Source organism: Bos grunniens, chromosome 18, assembly GCF_055505025.1.
Source record: "Bos grunniens cultivar Pamir isolate PY7600 chromosome 18, Bosgru_T2T1.0, whole genome shotgun sequence".
Lineage (NCBI taxonomy): Eukaryota > Metazoa > Chordata > Mammalia > Artiodactyla > Bovidae > Bos > Bos grunniens.
Genome location: NC_141182.1, coordinates 32,905,907 through 32,929,203, shown reverse-complemented (window position 1 = coordinate 32,929,203; position 23,297 = coordinate 32,905,907). Strand labels below are relative to the sequence as shown.

The 23,297-nt window shown below is 45.1% G+C and overlaps 1 protein-coding gene across 2 annotated transcripts in view; it reads left to right on the top strand.

The window, feature by feature from the left end:
• CDH11 (cadherin 11) overlaps positions 1–23,297 on the top strand; it is a 155,143-nt gene that overhangs the window by 44,372 nt on the left and 87,474 nt on the right. The window contains exons 1-2 of one of the 2 annotated variants that reach the window (XM_086349560.1): positions 52–222; positions 20,281–20,408. The gene's annotated coding sequence lies outside the window, so the exon portion shown is untranslated. Of the gene's footprint in view, positions 1–51; positions 223–20,280; positions 20,409–23,297 lie in introns of those variants that run through there. The other variant, XM_086349559.1, reaches the window with a different exon arrangement.

Genomic DNA, 23,297 nt, shown 5'->3' with positions numbered 1-23,297 from the left:
GGCCGCCTCTCTGGCTGCCCGGGCCAGCCGCCGCTCCCCACTGTCCAGTACAGAGCTGGGCCGCACCCTCTCACGGCCCTTCAGCCTCTGGAGTCCCCGTGGGAGGTGCCCTGGGATCGAGGAGGGAAGGTACCTTGGAGATGGACTGTCGCGGCCGGCTCCTGCCTCTCAAGGAAGACTCTAGGCGGCCAGCGCCTGCGCGGTGACCTCTGCGATGGTGCAGTGAGTAGGCACTGAATTTAACGCGCCTGGCCTCTCCATCAGCCAGCTCGCGTGCACGTGCCGGCCGCAGTGGCTGGCCCGGACGTGGGACGGGAATGATGGCACAGGGATCCCGGCAAAGGGAACAGGCTCTGGCGGACACAAGCTTAGTGCGGGTTTTATTTACGCCCCGCCCGGGCTATCGCAGCTGTCCCCTCCGGACCGCTCTGTACGATGTGCGCTTTTTCTGTACCTGCTACTCCCGACCTCCAGCTGATTTGAGGTTGGTTTTTAATTCCGGTTTGGGCGCTCCTGCTGTCAGAGCCAGGGCCCGAGGCTCAGCCTGAACTGTTGATCCTATTTTAGGAGTTTAGGGAAGTTTGTTCTGGCCCATCGGTGAGAGAGCTGGTGTGAGCTGGGACCCGTTGCCAGATTGTGGTGCCTGGGGACATGCACTTGGGGCACTCCTTCCATCTTTGTCTTTGTCTGGTCTCCTGCTCATTAAACCTTCCTGGGCCTGTGGAGTTGACTACCAATTGGTGCCTGACCTACTTACAGGGAGCCACTACATTCACCCTCGCTCATCATAATAAATGGATCATAAAGGCTGGTTCACTGTGATTCAAAGTGGACTCATTTTAGAATCCTTTCTACTTCCTGAGGTGTGTATTTGTGCATGTGGATACATGTGTGATGCATGTGTGTGGATTCATGTACGCCTGTGTGTGTGTGTGTGTGTGTGTGTTGTGCAGCTACCTGAATGCAGGCTGGCATGTTCCTCGTTGCTATGCTGGTGCTTTGCTAATGGGAGCAGTCCTGTGCTGTGTATCAGGGTATTGTTAACAGGCTTGCTGTTTTCCCTGCATCCATCTCCTTTCGTTTTCTACTTGGAGCACTTTCTCGTGAGCAAGGGTGCTCACATTTTCTGCTCTTGGTGTCAGCTCTGTTTGCCTCTCTTCTGCCAAAGGGCACCATGGCGTTACTCAAAGGACCTCTTGAACTGTGTGTTCAATGAGTGAAGAGCTCATTCGGGACGGTTACTGGGACAGCACACGCTTCCAGCGGGTCCCGGTTGCCTCATTGCTGGGCCGTGACTCATGCCTTTGGCATCTGCCTCTGCTGATCTCAGAAGCCATGTGGGAGGTTGGTTTTGTTGGTGCATCCCGGGGTCTGTGACCTTTTCAGCACCGTTTTATCTCACATTTTGAAAGATACTTCCCCCCTCCTCCAACAAACTGCAGTTATAAAGTAATAACCGATCTGTGTTCTCATTTTTAATTAATCGTATATACATAATTGCCAATCAGAGTTTCCAATCAGTATGAGTTAATCAGCCTTAACATTTATTTATTCACCCAGCACCTTCTCTGTGGCTGACCTATGCCAGGTGCTGGGAATAGAAAAGGGAACACGAATCAGTCTTAGTGGGAGTTTCCAGTATATTCTGTTCTTGTTAACTCATCATTTTAACTTGGGGTAGAGTTGATTGAGCTCCCTCTGTGTGTCCAGAGTGGCACCAGTTTCCTTGAGTATACCACCCCATTTCCTGCTCAGAGCAGTCCAGTGAGGTAGGCATTAGACACACCACTTTTCACATCAGGGAACTGACAGAGTTACAGAGTTGAGTCATTCACTCCAAGTCACATTTAATCACAAAGCAGAGGATTTGAACTCAGGATTGCAATACTCTAAAACTTTTCCATGGATATTACAATCACTAACTCCTGAATTCCTTCCTTCTCTTCCCTACTGGGTAGGTGTTTGCTTTCATGGGCACGAGAGTGCCGTATGTTTTCTCCATGTTCTAGTGTTTCTGGTTTAGGGTTCTCCCTCCCCCTTTTTCTGAGATATAATTGAAATATAACGCTGTCCTAGCCCAGGGTGCACCATATAATGATTTGATATATGGATACATCACAAAATGATCACCACACTCAGTTAACATGGGTCGCTTCACATAGTTACATATTTTGTTCTTGTGATGAGAACTTTTAAGATCTACTCTCTTGGCAACTTTCAAATATATAATACATGATTGTTTGGAAGTCTTTGTTTGTAGTTAAGTTTGAGGTCTCTGAAAACCCTAAGTACAGATGAGTGTGTTGCCTCATAGAATAAATGGAGCTGCAGGCTTCCTAAGACATTCAGCTTACTCACCTCCTGCTTAGATGAGGAAACAGAGTAGCAAAGGGGTTTGCCTGTGGTCACACAGCCTCAGAGTCTGGACATGTACTCAGGACCCCTGACGTGTTGCTCACAGCACATTTCCTTGTTACTGGCTCATCTGTTCTCTCAAGAGGTCTTCTGGGTAATTCTCTCCAGGCTGGTGATAAGCGCAGCCAGCATTAGAGGAGGACATGGGCTCATTAAGGGTGGGGTCTAAGTTTGTCCGCCCCTCTGTTCCCAGTCTCCAACACAGCCCCACATCCACCTAGGTGGTCAGTAGGTGCGTGTTGGATGAAGGAACTGGATGAAATGAAGGGGGGCCTCCAGGGATAATCCAATCGTGCTACCTTTTTGGTATTTGTTGAACTCCCTTCTTGCATCCTCCCACACCAAAGGGTACTTTAGAACCAAATTGATGATATCAATATTTAATTGGACACTTTGATGATTCAGTCATTTAGCATCATAAACTATTTTCCTGTTTCTATTTTGGAATAAATTGGCTGGTTCTTTTGGTATCTCTCGGCAGAATTTTTTTTTTTTTTTGGCTCTACGGGAAATTGATGGAGGGATTTCAGTATCAGGCTCCTGGTTCCCTTTGGGTGTGGCCACCTCATGTTATCTTCTGTGCAAGAGAGATGCTGCCAGTTGCCTAATGAGACTTTATACAATTGCAAATTTATGTCTAAGACAGATAATATCTTTTTTTTTTACATTATATAAGAAGTGAGGAAGAAGAGAGGGGAAAAACCACCCACGGTTCCTCCACTCTGACTCATAAATTGTCCTTATTTTTCTCCTCCTTTCCAGTACTCAAGAATATTTTTACATCATCGTAATTGGAGTGAAGATTTTGTTTCATAATGAACCGCGCTGAAAAATTCCAACATGTTCTTCCACATTGCTTTACAATTCGCATAATTTCAGTTTGGGGAAGGACTGCAATTTCATGCAGGGTGTGTACTGTGTCTTACTTTAAAATCGTCCTATTACAACAAGGCAATTTTGGCTTTAGGTGAGCAGAAAGATATAGTTATTATTGAGAATCTGGGTGAAATAGAATAGGATTAGAAAAGATTTGCCATACCTAGAAGGTCCTGTACTTCAAGTCAGTTATTCCATATCAGCCAGCTTGTTAAAAGCTCAAGTGCTCTGTTTCCTTAATGAAAAAAGGAACACTTGAAACATGCACAGAGAAGCCGAGAACTGGCCAATATCAGAATTTTTTGGTCCTTTTCTCTATTTTTAATAATTTAGAATGTTAAAATGCCATTAGAAGCAAGCATCCTTCCTAATTGCCAGAAGCATTTTCCTCATTTCTGAAAATGGGTAGCATTTTAACTGGCAGCCAAAACAACCAAAGCAATAAACAGTGAAAGCTGAGTACTTAAGAAAGCCAACTTGGTCTTCAAACTTCTTCAGGAGAAACAATTAGAAAGGCAGAAAATGGCTGAAATAAATCCATCCACTCACGTTCAGGTCAAACGTGTTAGAATTCGTCCTTGTAGGAGGCTATGGGGTTTAAGGGGATGTGGCTGCAGAAGTGACCTGGTGATGAGCTGACCTGGAAGAGAAGGTCGGGAGGCTAATTCTGTTTGCACTGTAATCCAGCGGGGTCGTGGAGGGGATCATCTTTAGGCCACAAAAATAGACAGTCTAGTAGATCCAAGTAAGCTGCCATTTCTCCTTTCTTTTCGTCCTATCTTATTTGGGGAGCTCTCTCCCTTCTCGCCCTCCCGCCTCCCCTGTAACTCGGCGTTTGCTTTGGATAAGCCATGGGTGTCTGTGTGCTGGGGACGAGAGCGAGGGCAGGAGATGTCAGGACCCCCACTCACCCTGCAGTTACCATACCATCCACATTTGCTTCCTCCCTTCCTTCTTCCCCCTCCCTTCCTGTTCCTTTCTGTCCCACCTTAACTTGTGTTTATGTCTGCAAAAAGACTGGCACATAGAACTACTTGACATGTTATTATTGAATAAGTGAAGGAATGAATGGTGAGAGCTGTAGAGAAGAAAGCCTTGTAGTGAGGGGACCGTGGGGCTAGGAAGACGTCTGCCTCCCTTGAATGCACACCCATTACTGTTGTGATACCCTCCTGTCTCCTCTTCCTGCATGTACCCGCTGCGTCCTATGTAATATCTAACCTGTTCACATATATGTTCTCTCTGGCTGCCTAGTCATCTGTCTGTTGTATGCTCTAATGAGCATACAAATAGAAATAATTTTCTATTTTCCCCCTTGTGATTCTGTGAATTTCCTGCAGATTTTTGTGAATAAAACCTTACTCTCTTGTACACCCATAGCTGATTCATGTCAAGATATAGCAAAAACCACCACAATATTGTAAAGTAATTAGCCTCCAATTAAATAATTTAAAAACAACCCTTACTCTCACCCCTGCTATGTATAAAATGGACAAAACAGAGCTCCCGTGGATTAAACAGAGAAGAGGAAGATGTGGGGATCCCAGAACCCCACCACCCACGCTGCCCTCACCCACCACAGCCCCGTCAGTAGCCTCTGGGGAATCTGGGAATTTCCTAGTCTCTGCTAAACACAGTTAGAAGAATCGCTGGATTAGAGCACCACTGAGTTTCCAGTTGGCTCTTACATCCTGAGATTTGTGATGACCTTCAACCTTCAAGTCTGCGTCTCTGTGCTTAAAGTTTATAACAAATGCAGATAATTATACACTAGGTGCTACAGGAGATTTAAGTGATGCAGAGCTTCTGCTCTCTGTAAGTTCACAGGCATGGGGGGTGGCAGGTAAATGTAATGGTTCCCTAAAACAACGAGGTACCCTAGGGCATAAGGCCAGAATGGCTGATAAAGATTGTGAGCAGTCGATATTGCCCCGTGCCTGCATGCTAAGTCATTTCAGTTGTGTCTGAAATGTGACCTAATGGACTGTAGCCCACCAGGATTCTCTGTAGCCCATGGGATTCTCCAGGCAAGAATACTGGAGTGGATTGTCATGCCCTCCTGCAGGGAATCTTCCCAACCCAGGGATCGAACCCATGTCTCTTATGTCTTCTGCATTGGGAGGCGGGTCCTTTACCACTAGCGCCACCTGAGAAGCCCTCGATATTGCCTCTCATTCCATCAAATACTGGTTGAGCATCACAGTTGATTTAAAGGGGTCCCAAGAAAAAGACGTGATCCATTCTGTTTCATTAACCATTTAAAATTTTCTATGTCACTCATCATTAATTGTTTGCTGCTTATTTTTTATGCTCGCTTCCTAACTCTGCCACTGGATATAAGCTCTGCAGAGATAGCAGCCCTGATGTTTGGACTATAGTGTCCTGAGCAGGATCTGACACATAGTAGATGCTCAAGAAGCAGTGGGGGTCAGGTTGAATGGTTGGTAGTGATGATGCCCTAAGGAGCTGGTGTGTATGTGTGTGTGTAGAGGTGGGAATGGAAGGTGAATTATCATGAGGTCATCATTTTGTTAGGGCCTTGGAGGACAAAGAAAAGTTTAAAAAGATGAAAAGAGTTTAATGCATTCTGTGCGAGACAAAAGTGGGATCGAAGGTAGAGAAGGGTGAGATCATATGGTAGGTGGGGCCAAAAACGATCAGTTCCTGGAAGGAGCTGCCCCTGGTGAGGCCGAAAGTTGGCTGAGCTCGCTCATGCAGGGCGTTCTGTGGGGGTCAGAATTGGGTGAGAATGAAAGTCAGATTGCCGGGGTTTGAAGCCCTATAAGTTAGGGGCCGGGGTACATTAACTCAGCCTCTCTGTGGTACATTTCTCCATTTTCTAATTCATGTGGTGATCCATGTAAGCACAGGCCCTCGAAGAAAGCCATCTTGCTTGCGACAGCCAGAAGAGGCCAACCCAAGGAGGACTTCTATTCTTTGAAACCAGGAGCGGCAGAAGCCGACTCACAGTGCAGAGTAGGACTGTACCAGCCTGTGCAGGATGGACGGGTCCTCACACCCTCCAGGGAGAGAGGTGCTGCCGGCATCCTCCCACAACGCCTTCCCTCCCTCACCTGCTAGAGACTCTGCGTGTCCTCCACACCCGCTCTGCTCTAAGCTGCCAAATAATTCCAGCTCCACTGTGTTTACTCTCAGGATGTTGCTCGTTGCCTGAGGCAGGGTCGTCCATGTGAGAACCAATGGGGTAAATAACTGTCTGGCCTCAGTGTCTGGAATGACTGTGATCTGAGGACGGGCTCTCCTTTCGTGGGCTCGTGGCCCTGCACCTGAACGTGGTTTCCGTCCCCATGTGTGGTGCAGCCTGGGCGAGTGTATGAGTTCTTAGCCAGAGCTCTGCCTGTGAACCTTCGTTCAAATTATTCTATGCTGCCATTTCTCCTCTTCTCGCTTTTATCATGTGAAGCAATACTACATGTTTTCTGTGCTGTAGGCCTCCTCGCAGGCAGCCTTAGGTCCCCTTTGGGATAAAACAGGGTGTACATAAGATGTGTGACATGAATTCTAAAGAGAGGCAGGGTGGATTCTGTGTCCAGTGAGTTTACAACCTAGTTTCTTCTCCAGGAAGACCTATGTTCCTGGAGATTTCTGGACTCTAGCTCTCGCCTCCACCACCAGGTAGGGACTGAGGTTTGTCTCTTCCTTGTCATTCTGTCTCTACCCTTGCAAGGGAGCCATGGTCATGCCTTGCAGTCCCCTCATGCACAGGATCTGAGGGGTCACTCTGGTCACTCTGAGGCTCCTGCAGAGAAACCATGGGATGCTGGGGGCAGGGTCTTCGTGGGCCCTGCGCCTTACCACCTCCTACTTGGGGCCTCGGTCTCTCCTTCTAGGGCCCCCCACCACCAATTTCAGTCAGTCATTCATGCTGGTCTTCACAAATCTGGTGTGAATATCTGGTCTTCACCCTCATTGCTATTTACTTCATATTTTCTTTTGGCTCATTCTGCTTTTCTTCAATATTTTTGAAGAAAATTATATCATTTATCATCAATGGCAAACTAGTACCTCATCATGAATAGAAAGTGTTAAATGCTCAGTCCTGTCCCACTCTTTGGGATCCCATAGACTATAGCCCACCAGGCTCCTCTTGTCCATAGGATTTTCCAGGTGAAAGTACTGCAGTGGGTTGCTCTGCCCTTCTACAGGGGACCTTTCTGACCCAGTGATTAAACCTGGGTTCCCTGCATTGCAGATTCTTTACTATCTGAGCCACAAGGGAAGCCGCCATCCTAAATAGAAATGCTGAGTGCTGCTGAGTGCTAGGTCGCTTCATTCATGTCCAGTTCTTTGCGACCCTATGGACTGTAGCCCGCCAGGCTCCTCTGTCCATGGGATTCTCCAGGCAGTATTCTGGAGTGGGTTGCCATGCCCTCCTCCAGGGGATCTTCCCAACCCAGGGATTGAACCCATGTCTCTTGTCTCCTGCATTGGCAGCCAGGTTCTTTACCATGATCACCACCTAGGAAGCCCTCCTAAATAGAAGGTAGCCTTCAACTAAATAAAATAAAAAGGAAACAATATAGTCAGTCTACTCTGAACCTGAGACTACCTTCTCAGTTAAAAGAGATATTTGTTCAGGGATCACCGCAAGTAGAGACATTACTTTTGCTGAGATCAGGACAGAAAGATAATTGAAAAGGTACTTCTCCACTTCCTGATTCATTGTCATTTAATGGCAATAATAATAACAGTAATTTGTTGGGCCCCTATTGTGTCAGGCATTGCACTAATTGTTCATCTTTACATAGAGTCGGTGTAACAGAAATGTGATAGATTTTTGATCATGATGATGTGGACTAACATTTAGTGAACAATTAATTTGTCCCAGAAAATAATAGTGTACTTTGCATGTATTAACTCATTTGCCCTCACCACCAGAGGTTCCGAAGGGTGTTGAGATGCCTGTTTTACAGATAAGGAAACAACCCTTAGTCATGGAGCTGGTGAGGAGTCAAGTCCCAAATGCCAACAGGCAGGGCCGCTATTTCCTACCCCAGCAGGGGCTGCGCTTCTTTCCAAGGTCTGTCTAATCCACAGCATGGCCTCCCTACCCTCTTGCTGCTTGCTGGGTGACACGCCTACTTGGTCTGGTTCCTGGCTGTCCCTGAGGTAACCAGACCATCTTGTCAGGGGCTGTGAAATCTGGCTGTGTTTACATGTCTCCCCGAGAGCTAAAGAAAGACTTTGTTTGCCCTCACGGTCTCCTGCATATGCAGTGTCCTCTTAAAAATGGCTTCATCCTGGTATCAGGTTTGCCCCATGAAATCAAAGACTCAGAGTGACTATCAGGGAGGGAAAGAGCCTAGAGATCTTCTAGCTCAGTATTTTCCCAACTGTGGTCAGAACTCTGTTGGAAGGAGCTGGGCTGCTGTTAGCTGGGGAACTGATTGCTTCAACTGCAGAATTTTGTAGACTCAGAACAAGAAAGAACCTTACTGACCATCAAATCCAGTCCAGTGCCCCGGGTCAAAATGTATAAGTTGCTGGATATGGAATGTGGTTTAAATATTTTAAGAAGTAAGAAATCAGCATGTTCATAGTGTGTGTGTGTGTGTAACTCACACACTTACAGTATCAGATAACTGAAGATATCAAAGCCTGGAAAGCATACAGAAACCCTGTTTCAAAATTCAGCCTGATTTTCTCGGCTGAAACCTTAAGATAGCGATTTAGCAAGTGAACATTACGGTGGAAGGGGCTTCCCAGGTGGCAATAGTGATAAAGAACTAGCCTGCCCATGCAGGAGACACAAGAGATGTGGGTTTGATCCCTGAGTTGGAAAGATCCCCTGGGGGAGGGCATGGCCATCTACTCCAGTATTCTTGCTTGCAGAATCCAGTGGACAGAGGAGGCTGACAGATTATGTTCCATAGAATCACAAAGACTCAGACACAACGGAAGTGACTTAGCACGCACCCAGCACAGTGGAAGACCTCACAGAGCCTCTGATTTGAGTACAGAAAGGCCATTTGCCTGTCACTTCCACATTAATGATCTAAGCTCAGTCTTAAGATGACCCAACTCTACACAACTGTGATCAATGCCATTTTATCTTCAGTTTCAGTTCTTATCATTGAAGTTGGTAAAAGTAGCCTTCACTTGTTATTTGAAGAATTTCTTTTTAAAGATGAAAAGAAAGAAATGGACGATGGTGTGTGTGTGTGTGTGTGTATGTGTGTGTACTTCTGCCTGGGAGGGAAGTCCAGGGGGAACAGCCTAGAAAATGCTTCTTATGAGGATATTAGATTCTTGATATTGGCATGCCATTCTTTAAGAATCTCAAAATTGATGCACACAGTGGAGAATATTATTCTACCAATAAAGTGCAGCAAAGTATAGCTGAAACCTTTTAATGGCCCACTTCCCCTGCCGACCCTGAATGAATCCAGCATACTTAGTGAGGTGTGATAAGGATGCAGAGTGCCCACTAGACCAGCCTGCTGTCTCATATAGTCTCTCTGTGGCCAAATTCATATTTATTCCTAAAGAAAAACTGCAAGTCACCACCCACAGTGGGCCTTCTTTGCACCTGTGCACAGGTGGGACTTTGGTGTTAGGGACTTACTTCTTTATTTATTTTTGATCATTTGTTCAGAAATCACTTGGGAGCATTAGTTTATGCCTCTGTCCACCTGATTTACAATAAAGAAGAAAACATTCATGATTCCTGACCTTGTGGAGCTTGTCAACACTTTGAATTTGTACAGCTTGTATCTTCAGAGTAAGTGTCTAAGAAGAGATGAATAACAAAATGGCATTTTCTTTTTCTTAATTTTACATTGCAGAAGGACACTCCTATTTACTTTTGAGAAGCCTTGGGCTCAAGAGAGAACCCTCTCCTACTACATCATATATCAGCCATATTGCTATGGCCAGTGCAGTTTGCTCTTCTTCCTAAGAGAAGTCTGAGACTGTGACTGTTTCTGCTGCTGCTGCTGCTAAGTTGCTTCAGTTGCGTCCGACTCTGTGCGACCCCATAGACGGCAGCCCACCAGGCTCCTCCGTCCCTGGGATTCTCCAGGCAAGAACACTGGAGTGGGTTGCCATTGCCTTCTCCAATGCAGGAAAGTGAGAAGTGCACGTAGCAAAAACTCTGAGAGAGTGTGTATGGCCATGTATGTGTGTGTGTGTAAAGACCAAGACATTTGCAAATAAGTGGCTTTCTTGGCTGTATGGAGGCTGCTCAGATTTGATGAAACTACTGTTTCAGGCCTTGGGTCATGGTCAGAGGTCTTTGCTGTTCATCATTTCATTTGGGGGGTGGTGCTTCATCAATGTCTGTTCTCTCTCTCTCTCTCTGGATACTTCAGTAGCCTAGTAAGGTGATGTAGTAGTCCTTGATCTTTTTATTTTTTATTTTTTCAATCACTGCATTATTTCCCTAAATCAGTGCCCTAATTTATGTCTGAAGAAAATAGTTGAATGTCGTGGTTGGATGGATTGCCATAGGTTCAAACTGCTTGTGTCCCAATCATGGCTTTGTTGTTTAGTGACTTTTTGAATAAGGGGCAACTTTATTCAGCCTTTCTGTGCCTCGATTCCTGGTTTTGAAATAAAATAGCACCTGACGTATAGGACGGTTATGGGATTAAATTCTACATGATAGCCCAGGGCCTGGCACTTTGTGAGCTCTCAGTAACTGTTAGAAATCGTCTTAGCTGTTTGGATTACGGTGTGTCTGGGTGCCCCCCAGCTCCAGGGGGTGCAGGAGAGCTGAAAGAGCTAGCATCACGTGTACGTGACTGTAACCATACCCTCGAGTCCTCGGAGATGATTAAGTGCTTCACTTGGCTTCGAAAGTATTTGGGAAGTACTGATCACACTTTTTCAAACTCAGTACTTGTACAAACACATGGATTTACTGTCAGTCACTAAGGAAGTACCTATTGGTTACCCAGTGTTGTTAATAGCCAATTGCTTACAAAATGATAGTCCATTTTACTGATCTTAACTATTTTAGAAAACAAACTGAACAGCTCCACATAGCTGTTATCAAGGCTCAGTAATTTGGGCCAAGGGAGTGTCTTATTATTGTCCTTAAAAGATTATGAATTTTACCATCAGGTAGGTAAGAAAGCAATAGGTTTTCAGTGGTCTAAAATTTAAAAACTAAACACTTGTATGGTGGTTCTCTATTTCACCTCTACATTTTCTGCATTTCTTCCATAGGCCAAGCCCTTTAGAGGGTGAGCAGGCTGACCCAGGACAGACAGAAAATGAGTGTAAGACTTGATTTCTGTCTTCTAGGATCTCAAAGCTTTCTTGGATGCAATGTTGGAAGAGGCAGACAGCCATAATAACAAAGAACTCTACCCGTGGGAGAAATCAAGACGTAATAGGGTATACCGAGGGAATCTGCACGCCCAAGTCTGCAACAGGGAGCAGGGAAAGTTCCACCACAGTTATACCAGCAATGAATGGGAGGGGAATTCAGCTGAGGGAACAGCATGTGCGGGGAGGAATGGAGGTGCATAGCCTGCTGGGAATAGCAGGCCCTACCTGGGCAGGAGGTGAAGCTGGGACAGACCAGGGAGAATTGTGTCAGCTGTGCTGCGCAGTGTGGATGTTTCTTCACCTGGTAGGGAACTGTTTACAGTTTAAATATTCTCAGAATCATTACATAAAGATTGCTCTTCAGGCTTCCCTAGTGGTTCAGTGGTTCAGAATCCACCTGCCAATGCAGGGGACACGGGTTCCATCCCTGGTCTGGGATGATCCCCACGCCTTAAGGCAAGTAAACTCGTGCACCACAACTCCTAAGGCCGTGCTTAGAGCCTGGGAACCACAGTTAATGAAGCACACTCGCCCTAGAGCCTGCACTGCGCAAGAGAAGCTACCACAAGGAGAAGCCTATGAACCACAGCTAGAGAGCAGCTGCTGCTTGCCACAACTAAAGAAAGCCCTCCAAGCAGCAATGAAGACTCAGTGCAACCAAAAATAAAATATTAAGATTGCTGTCCAAGGAGGTTTCTGTTTTGTCATGTGCATTACTGTCAAATGTTGGATGTTTGTTCATTCACGACGAGGAGACAAGCTAAATAAACTTCAGAAGAAGGAGCAGATGTTGTTCTGAGACAGGTGTGATCACGTGTGCCCGGCTTGCTTTGTTTACCCCAGCAATGCTTTCTACAACTTTTCCAGTTGATCTGATGGACATCCCCAAGATTCTCCTGAGGCTGCTGCTGCTGCTGCTAAGTTGCTTCAGTCGTGTCCGACTCTGTGCGACCCCATAGAGGGCAGCCCACCAGGCTCCCCCGTCTCTGGGATTCTCCAGGCAAAAACACTGGAGTGGGTTGCCATTTCCTTCTCCAATGCATGAGAGTGAAAAGTGAAAGTGAAGTCGCTCAGTCGTGTCTGACTCCTAAGGACCTCATGGACTGCAGACCACCAGGCTCCTCCGTCTATGGGATTTTCCAGGCAAGAGTACTGAAGCTAGATTATATTTATTTTTATTTGCTTTCCATCTCCTCTTCACCATGGCCCCCCAAAACTTAAAAAGTAAAATTGCTGCTATTTTAGGGCAAAATATATATGTATATATTCTCTTGGAGAAAGGCTTTTCATTTTTTTTCTAAGTGCTCCCAGGTTCTATAACAATAGACTCATGTATGTATGTGACTTTTATAGTGGATGTGTTTAGCTTTTCCTCTTTCTCTGACATTGTATTCCTTTTTTATTCAGTAGAGAAGTCATGGCGAAGTGGGAAGGCAGATCCTTGGGAGCATGGGAAGTGTGGATTTGAATTCTTATTCTACTGCTAATTAGCTTTGTTATCTTGGGCAAGTTATTTAACTTCTCTGAGGTTTGATTCCTTTCTCTTTTAGGAGGTAGGAACAGAATAAAACAAGCCCCGACCAGTGCTGTCGGGAAGATTAATTAAAGGAAAAATGCATGTAGAGGCACCAAGGCTATATATATTGGGGCTATGTAGTAGGTACAAGTAAAACTGGAGCATCCTCTATTGCACTTGTTAATATGGTAAAGGGTAGAAAGAGAAACTCCATCATTTGGGCAAGAAATAGGGATAAAATGTAGAGTAGCAGGAGGTTTGCTCATATGCTAGGAGACTGTTTGTTTATTCATTTCCCAAAGATATTACAAAGGCTGTGAATATTTATTTAGTTCTGCTCCCAATAGCCCTTCTAATAGGGAATTATTTGGGTACAACGAAAGACATTTGTAAATGCGGCTGATAAGACTGACACTGGACAAGGAGTGTTTTGTTGGACACAAGAATTCTATTGTCCCTGGCTTCAGTTGTCAAGTGCCCGGGGAACCCAGAATTTATGGTGACAGCACAATGGGCCTTTCAGGGCCCAGCGAAAGAGCTGTGAGATCCTGCTCCCCGGCTTTTCAGGGCTTCTAATCTTTTTATCGGGCCCGGACAATGCCGGATTCAGCTGCTGCCTGCGCCTCCTGACTGTCCATTGGCCGTCAGGTATTGTGCGGTAATTACCATGGTGACAATGGGCCCTCTCTACGCCAGTCCATCGGTGGTTTGGAAAACAGCAAAGGTTGTCACTTTGTATTAGGTGCCTCTAAAGGCATGGCTTACTTAGAAAAACTACCAAAGAGAAATCAAGATAATCGTGTTAAGAGTTTGATTTAAAGGGCCACTGTGTCAAATCCATTTGGAGCCCAGGAACTCTATGGATGTTTCCTTGTAATTACAGCCAGACGTTGGGCATCATCCCGCACAAGCAGCAAGTAGCCGGCCATGGCAAGTTTGCAGGGAGCCCTGAGCTGTGGGCAGCTGGCAGCCTTTAACGTCTTATGGAACAGAGGTCTCAGCTGAGCCTTTGAACTCTGAGGGGTCCCTGAACTTCTCTGAGAATTCAGTTCCTCATATGAAAAGGAATGGGGTGGAAAATGCTTATGGATGAATAATAATTATATATTCCATGAGTATGTATTAATGTATGCAAATATAGTCCCATACAGATGTGACAGTTGGACCATAAAGAAGGCTGAGTGCCGAAGAAGTGATGTGTGTGAATTATGGTGCTGGAGAAGACTCTTTAGAGTCCCTTGGACAGCAAGGAGATCAAACCAGTCAATCCTAAAGGAAATCAAGGCTGAATATTCATTGGAAGGACTGATGCTTAAGCCAAAGCTCCAAGACATTGGCCACCTGATTTGAAGAACAGACACAGTGGGGAAAAACCCTGATGCTGGCAAAGTTTGAGGGCAGGAGGAGAAGAGGGCAACAGAGAATGAGATGGTTGGATGGCATCACCGACTCAAAGGACATAAGTTTGGGCATACTCCAGGAGACAGTGAAGGACAGGGAAGGCTGGTGTGCTACAGTCCGTGGGGTTGCAAAGAATCAGGTATAATTTAGCAACTGAACAACGACAAGAAATATATGAAAGTTATCCACCTACCATGGAGCTCTGTAAATAGCAAATATACAATGGAAGGTAAAGCGATTTAATCATACACAATTGAAAAAGCATAACCTATGTGTTTTTGTAATTGCAGCTACTAATTATCAAGTGTCTATTCTAAGTGAGGTATTTATTCTCACTATTCTTTACGATAATCAATAATCCCACAAAAATTATTGATATCCCCATTTTATAGTGAAGAAAGTGAGGCTCAAAGAGTTCTTGCCAAAGTCAAATTAGCTTGGAAGAGGCAAAGCCTGTATTTTAAGTCCTGTCCCCTCACATTTAATAACTTACTTCTTCCCTCATTTTTAAAAAAATCATAATCTGCAAACCTGTCTATCTTACAAAATATGCTTCATCATGTGGCTTTGGAACTTGGGTGATAAAAGGAAAGAAAAACACCCAGTGCTGAGTATTGTTTTGGTTTATTCATCCCTTCCACAATGTCAGGAACATGTGACCCCCATACAAGGAAATAGCCCCCACCTACAGACACCCAGTCTCAGCTTCCTCTGCCCCTTCTCCTGCCTGAAGAGCAAGAACACACAGCAGCATCAGCAGCACAGCCTGGTATTCCTAGACCACCAGGAAAGGATATGGCCTTTGCTTGAATTCTTTGCCTAATAAAAGTTTCAAAAAGCTGATATTTTATTTATTCAATAATACTGTATTTAATCATAGTTCGTATTACTCAGTTCCCTACCAAAATATCTCAGATTCACTGTTGTGTTGTTAGACCAAAAAGTAGAAATGAACGATCACTTTTCAGAGGAACAGGCATGATCTACCCTGGCAAGTAGGTCTTGTCATGGATTCTTAAAGCTGGCGGGAACGGAGTGGATTTTTTTTAGCGATTTGATCTGTTGCTTCATTGCACTATACGTTTGGATGTTTACCACTCAGCCTGTTTTTTCACCTGTAAACTGGAGCTGTCACTCTCTCCGTTGGCAACCCTCCCCCATTCAGTGGCAGCTCTTCCTCTTTTATACCCACCACTGCTGTGGCATACTTACACACAGTAAGTGACTTGAGGATCCTGAAGCAGGCGCTGATGGAGTACGTGGGGTGGAGACTGTTTTAATCTAACTCGCGTATGCTTTCAGCGCTTACCCTCCCCCACAGCACTATATGTTGGTGGTGGTGGTGGGGTGCTGTTGACAATGATCCAGGAACACACTGGCCTGGCTGAGCCCACATTCTAGAAGAAGACCCACACATGGAGAGCTAGGAGCTGGGCATTTGATCTGGAGCAGAAACCTTAAGAGAGGGATGGCAGTTTGACTCAGGAGTCAGAGGGGAGGATGTGGCCCTGTGTGTACCAAGCCTTCCATATGGTCAGAGTGCAGCGAAGGAAATCTGCCTCCACCGCCGAGTTTCCTCCTCGATTTTGATACCCGTGCCAAGTATGTTCTCCATCCCAGTTTACACCCTTGGCTTCATGGATTTCTTTTTCCTGTTTCTCAATCTCTCTGAACTAGTAGATGGTGTGGAGAGTCTGATTCTAAGAGGCTCAGTGTGGGTGGCCAAGCACGGCAATGGGAGGGGCTGGTAGAGGGCAGGGCAGTAGGTGAAGAGGGCCCATGATGGTACACAGGACTTGGGGGACTAAAGGATGGTGCCCTGAGAGTAAGTAGGAATGGGTGCTGCAGCGCCGGGTTGTATTTCCCTGTCACAGAAGGGAATACATGATTCCAGGTCTTGGAGAGTCATGAGATGTGGGGGACAGGCAGGGAAATGAACATTCCAACCCAGAACACCAACAGTGCAAAAAGAGAACGTCTGTAGTACACTGCCCAGCCCTCTAGTACACTGCCCAGCCCTCTAGTACACTGCCCAGCCCTCTCAGACCCAGTGAGCTCTTTTTTTGCCCCCATCAACTCTGAAAAAGTACAAAAACAACTTAGATTTTTTTCTGTTTATTTTTTTTCCTCTAAGAAACACAGTGTAATTATATGCAACATTGTCCATAGAACCTAAATCCTCTCTTTCTCAAAAGTTTGCAGTAATCAGAATTCATAGACAACTTACCCATTTATTTTTGCTTTCCTTCCAAAGCTCTTAATGATCAGTGCAGGCTTTGGGTGAGAGGAGTTTTATATGAGATATTTTACAGGGAAGAGCCCCTGGAGAAGGAAATGGCAACCCAATCCAGTATTCTTGCCTGCAGAATCTCATGGACAGAGGAGCCTGGGTGGCTACAGTCCATGGGGTCACAAAGAGTCGGACACGACTGAGCGACTGACACTAACTAGAGAATGCAAGGCAAAGTGGGAGTTCAATTCATTTTTATAGATAACAACTAAAGTTTTGAAAACACACTGGCCACGGATATAGACGTGTCATGAACTGATTGGAGACAGCAGGAGAAAAACAGAGGGAACACAGGCTCTGAAGTCAGTGCTGCTGGATTCTGATCCCACTGTGGGTATTATGGGCTAGATGCCCAGGGCAAAAGTTTGATCTTTTTAGGGGTTGGGGTGAGATGAACCCTGATGGGTTCATGCTACCCAGCGTGGTTATAGGCATTTAAAGAGAATATATTGGTAAGGACAGCACCAAATGCCTGTTCCATCCCTGTTCATGGTGTTCTATTTATCCATTTCTGGGTAACATACCATCCCCAAATTTAGTGTCTTTTAACAACTGTCTATCCTTACCTCTTACAACTGAGTGAACTCATCTGGGCAGTTGTTGCTTGGGGTCTCATGGTGTAAAGTCAGATGGCTGGAGTCACGTGAAGGTCCAGGTGGGTTGGATGTCTAAGATGGCATCTTCACTCACCACTTGACTCTTCAGCTTAGATGCCCACAGCAGCTGGGGATGGCTGGGCATTTCTCTCGCTATCTGTGCACCTTCTCCACATGGCTAGCTGGAGCTTCCTCTCAGCATGGGGATCTAGAGCATTCAGACTCCAGACATGGCAGCTGACTTCTCCTAGAGCAACCTTTCTAAGAACACAAGACAGGTTACCAGGTTTTTAGAACTCAGCTTCTGAAATCATATATTAATAGTATCTCTTTTGCTATGTTTCATTGGCTCAGTTCAGTTCAGTCATGTCCTACTCTTTGCAACCCCATGGACTGCAGCATGCCAGGCCTCTCTGGCCATCACCAACTCCCAGAGCTTACTCAAACTCGTGTCCATTGAGTTAGTGATGCCATCCAACCATCTCATCCTCTGTCCAACCCCTTCTCCTTCTGCCTTCAATCTTTCCCAGCATCAGGGTCTTTTCAAATGAGTCAGTTCTTCCCATCAGGTGGCCAGAGTATTGGAGTTTCAGCTTCAGCATCATCCCTCCAATGAATATTCAGGACTGACTTCCTTTAGGATGGACTGGTTGGAACTACTTGCTGTCCAAGGGACTCTCAAGAATCTTCTCCAACACCACAGTTCAAAAGCATCAGTTCTTTGGTGCTCAGCTTTCTTTATAGTCCAACTCTCACATCCATACATGACTACTGGAAAAACCATAGCTTTGACTAGATGGACCTTTGTTGGCAAAGTAATGTCTCTGCTTTTTACTATGCTGTCTAGGTTGGTCATAACTTTTCTTCCAGGGAGCAACTTTTAATTTCATGGCTGCAGTCACCATCTGCAGTGATTTTGGAGACCAAAAAAATAAAATCTGTCACTGTTTCCCCATCTATTTGCCATGAAGTGATGGGACCAGATGCCGTGATCTTAGTTTTCTGAATGTTGAGTTTTAAGCCAACTTTTTCACTCTCCTCTTTCACTTTCATCGAGAGACTCTTTAGTTCTTCGCTTTCTGCCCTAAGTGTGGTGTCATCTGCATATCTGAGGTTATTGATATTTCATTGGTTACCCCAGGGCAATTTGGAGTCACATGGAAGGGGATCACAGAAGGGTATGGTTCTCTGGGCATGTGGTTCATCCAGGGAGGGCTGTTGGAGAGTGGCTATGACATGGTTGCGAGCTGGGTCCTTCCTCTGGGGTTATGAACAGGTCCTTCCCCTGTGGCTTTTTCTCCATGACTCCAGGTACATCTGGGAATGACCCCAGCCCTGCTCCATTGTTGACATCCTGGAAATAGCACACATGGTAGGAGCCAAAGGAGATACAGGTTCTATCCCTGGGTTGGGAACATGCCCTGGAGGAGGGCATGGCAACCCACTCTAGTATTCTTGCCTGGACAAGCCCTTGAACAGAAGAACCTGGCGGGCTATAGTCCATGGGGTTGCAGAGTCTGATGGACTGAGCACGCATGCACAGGACAGTTCTGCTGTTCTTGCTACAGTCACCAAATTAAGGTGCTGTGAACAGATTTCAGTAGATGTACAGTCCATCCTCAGCCCTGTGCAGATGGGTTTTCCCATGTTGCTGTTGTCCCTGTTGTTTTGAAAAAGGCATTGTATGTGAAGAGTTGATAGGTAGAGCCAAGATGAAACAAGGAAAAGTGGGTCTGGGAGAATGAAGGATAATAGAGTCAAAGTGGGCATCCCTGGTGGCTCACATGGTAAAGAAACCACCTGCAATGCAGGAGAGCCTGGATTCGATCCCTGGATCGGGAAGATACCCCGGAGAAGGGCATGGCAACCTACTCCAGTATTCTTGCCTGGAGAATCCCCATGGGAAGAGGAGCCTGGCGGTCTGCAGTTTATGGGGTTGCAAAAAAGTCAGACACGACACAAAGTCAAAGTAAGAAGCTGTTTAAGCCCTTAGTGCAGCCCGGGTTGATCCTCGAAAGTAGATGTTCTAGAGAGGAAGGACATTCAAGAACTCCTTTCTGCTGTCGTGTTCGGGAAGTTATGCCAGCGGCACCTTCCTTGGTTCAGTGCCTTGGTTTTTTGAAGACGGCAGCTGTTCAGACACTCCATATTCCTCTCTTCATTCATTCAGCAAATATACATTGAACAGCTGCTCTGGGCTAGGAAAAGTGGTAGACACTTCGGGAGATATGAAGATGAATCAGACCAGCATCCAGGCAGAACACAGCCCCCACACACAGAAACTTCAGAATGTGATGTGGAGCAGAAGGGGGAACACAGAGGAATGTAGTCCTGATAAAGAATCGCAGCTCTGTCAGCCCAGTGCTCTGCTCTGCCAGCGTGGGGATGACATCTCCTGTCACGACTGCCACCGCTGTCACTCTTTGCCCTTGAGTCTGTCACTCCACCAGGATTTGACAGCACCAGGATGGTGCTTCTCTCTTTAGAAGGGAGGAAACTAGCTTTGGAGGCCAGTAAAATGTGGATTCTATCAGCAACTGAGTCTACGATTTCCTATCTCCCCCACAGGTTTGTCGTTCGTGCTAGAGCAAATACGTGTGAAGTATGTAGAATAGTTCACGACGTTGGATACATGACTGCTTTTATCTTTGTTATCAAAGAACGGAATGCATAACATTCATCGAACCATCCTGTGGTACCTCATGACAAGTTTTTCCCACTTTGCACACCATTGTGGTCATTTATTTACATCTCTCACTGTATACATGGACCCTTATTGTCAAAGAGAAAAGCGTATCCTGTGCAACTGTGTACCCCCAGCGTTTAGGAGAGTATCATTCTGTTGATTCATGTCACCTCCAGGTTACTAATGATCCTTTCACTTTTTGCAGAAATCGCTGTGTATTCGGCTCAGAGGTCTCCTGACGATCCTTCCGGTTGCCATTTGTTGAATGACCAATCAGATGGGTGGAGTTTTGTGTTACAGAAACTGGCAGCAAGTATCCAATGGGTGAAGAAGGTAAGATGGACCAGCGTTACTGAGTGTATCATTACTTTATTTGCGGGGACAGAAATGATGGTTTCCAGGACCATCCCGCAAATGTGCCTGCCCTCACAGATCCCAAGTAGAATTTGACAGGGAAGTTATCCTGAGCCTTGAGGAATGTGATTATTCCTGTTATTATTGGGTTATCTTTAGGGGGCACCTATTATGTGCCTGTACGAAGATGATAATAGTTTTTTGTTTTGGGTGTTTTTCTTTTTGGACCATAGAAGGTTGATAGGAGATAGAAGGAACTAAAGGGGTTATATAATTCCATAGCAAAAACTTGGCTGGAGAGACTAACACGACTACCATGTTGTTCTTTATCCCCTTTTCTTCTTTTGAAAAGAATTCTTTAAATGTGTACAAGGTGGCTTATATCCCTCAAGGAAAAGAGATTGCTAGGAGGCTGAATCTTTTAGCTCTCAAAAGACAGAGCACTAGATCCTAAGCTGGGAGACTGACTTGAGCTCCAAACCTGGCTCTATCGTTCACTGTCTGTGTGCCCCTGGGTTAACAAACTCTTCTCTGGGCCACAAAGGTGGTTGGATCCAGAGTAACTAATGGTCCATAAGTTTTAGGATTCTATGAATACATTTACCTCCTTTATCGGGTCACTAGGAACTGAAGCTATTTTTATAGGATGTTGAAATATTCCGATGAAACTTTAAGAATTAATTCTAGCAGCATGACTTGCCACACGGTCCCATCGTAGAACTCACCCTTGCGTGTGTCAGTGGCTCATCTCGCTGTGAGTGTCCACCAAGTGACCTAGATGCAGAGGCCAAATGCAAGTCATGACCTCTCCCCCTAAGCCTTTACCTTGTCCTGTGTGCCACATTTCAGTGCCAGCATCAAAACTCACTGAATCTGAAACATGATGCATCCTATATACCTCCTAGCCTCTTATCTCCAGGAGTAATTGATTCCGATTGGTTTGCTCACTGATTATCTCTGAAACACTTTATTCTGTCTACCCACATTGCCACCATCAAATGCAAGCCAGAATCCCTTTCTCCAAGATTTTGCTGCAGTTGCCACCTCACAGATCTTTATGCTTCCAGGGTTACTTTTCCCTCTGTCAACTCCAGCACGATCCGTCTTTCATACATATCCTGAACAGTGTCCCTAAATCCAGATAGTATGTTACTTTGCTACTAATCCTTTCCCTTTGAGGCATCTGAATTCCTTTTCAAGCTTTCAGGACCCTCTAGTAATGGGCCCACTGTTGTGCTGTTTAGACCCCCACTCAGCTGTTGTCTCTGCACACCTAGCCTTCACTGTACTCATCCACTCTAGGTCTACTGTAAGGCACAACCTTTATTTCACAGAGCCCAGTGAGCTCCCTTTCCTCACAAGCTAGCTTTTACTCATTTTATACCTTCACTTGGACCTCACTACCTCTAAGGATTTCTTTCTAATTGCTGAAGACTGAGCTATGGGTATCTCCTGGGCTTTAGTCATCAAGATTATACCATTTACTGTGATTCCCACTGTTTAGGTGTCTGTCTTCCTAGCTAGACCTGGAGGTTCTTGAGGATTGGCTTTATTTTGGGACCACCGGGTTCCTGGTTGTAAGCACTATTCTGGCCCCAAGTAGGTTCTCAATAAATATTTACTGAACATATGAATAGAGACTTTAAGATAAGAAAGGGAGCCTGATGTTACCACACAGAGAAAAGTCACAGCACTGGCAGCTAACAGGTATTGAGTGCTTATGCTATGTCAGGAACATAAGGTCTTTAAAGGTATCACTTCCCTTAATCTTTGCAAAAACCTACTGTGATAGGCACTATTAATATCCAAAGATTTTATAAATGAGAAAACTGAATTTTAGAAAAGATAAGTTGCCTGTAGCCATATTGCCGTACTTTTTTTATCTTTGGAAGTTTGACTTTAGCCAGAGCTTTTATCTTTGAGCACTCCTCTCTTTTGTTTTCCCCATGAGTGAATCTGGTCCATTATGGACAAAAGACATGTCCTTTATGGCAGGCTGAAGACTTTTTCTGCAGTCCACACCAACTATTTTTACTTAGATGGTCAGCCCCTGTGACTGGGACATGTAAATATTTGGTGATTTTCCAGATGTTTTTCACTCATGTTTTAATGTGGGTTTGTTTGGGGACAAAATTTCAATTTGGAGAGCCCTACCCCATCTCCTTCTCTCATGTTCTGGTCGACATTTGTCATGGGTATAAACCACTAAATGAAAACACTCTTAGTGGAAGCAGGGCCATACTTCCCTGCAAATGTATCAATATGATTTGGAAATTATATAGTTGGCTCCTCTCACATTAGCATATTTTGCTCTGAAGCCTGGCTCAGCAGAGGAAACGCATCCCTCCTGTGGAAAATGCCTGTGAATGACGATCATCTCATTTCTGTGAAGCCAAATAGGTCTCTTCATTTCAGCAGCCCTTCGAATTTTTCAATAGGACATGCGACTGACATTTTCTATTTTTCTCGATAATATTGACAATTAGAATGAGGTAGCAGTGAAACAGAGTCAGAAGTTAAATAGAAAGTACTTCAATTTAATTTCTCGTCTAGGAAATTATTTAGGTTTTTTTCTTCCACTTTGAAATTAAGAACAGCCTGTTTCGAAGAGTTCTGCATCGCTTTTATTCCAAGGACAGGAAGGTAAACTATTCTGATGTTTGCAGCACCCTTAAAAAAACACAGCATAGTACAGATGGAACAGTCCTTAACAGTCCTTTGATCTTTCAGAACAATCTTCTTGTTTTAGACAGAGGATTTTTTTTTTTTTTTTTTGCCTAGAGAGAGGAAAGGGTTTATTCATGATCACACTATAAGGTTTTGGAAGAACAAAATGAAACTAACCTACAACTTTGGCTTAAGACCCAG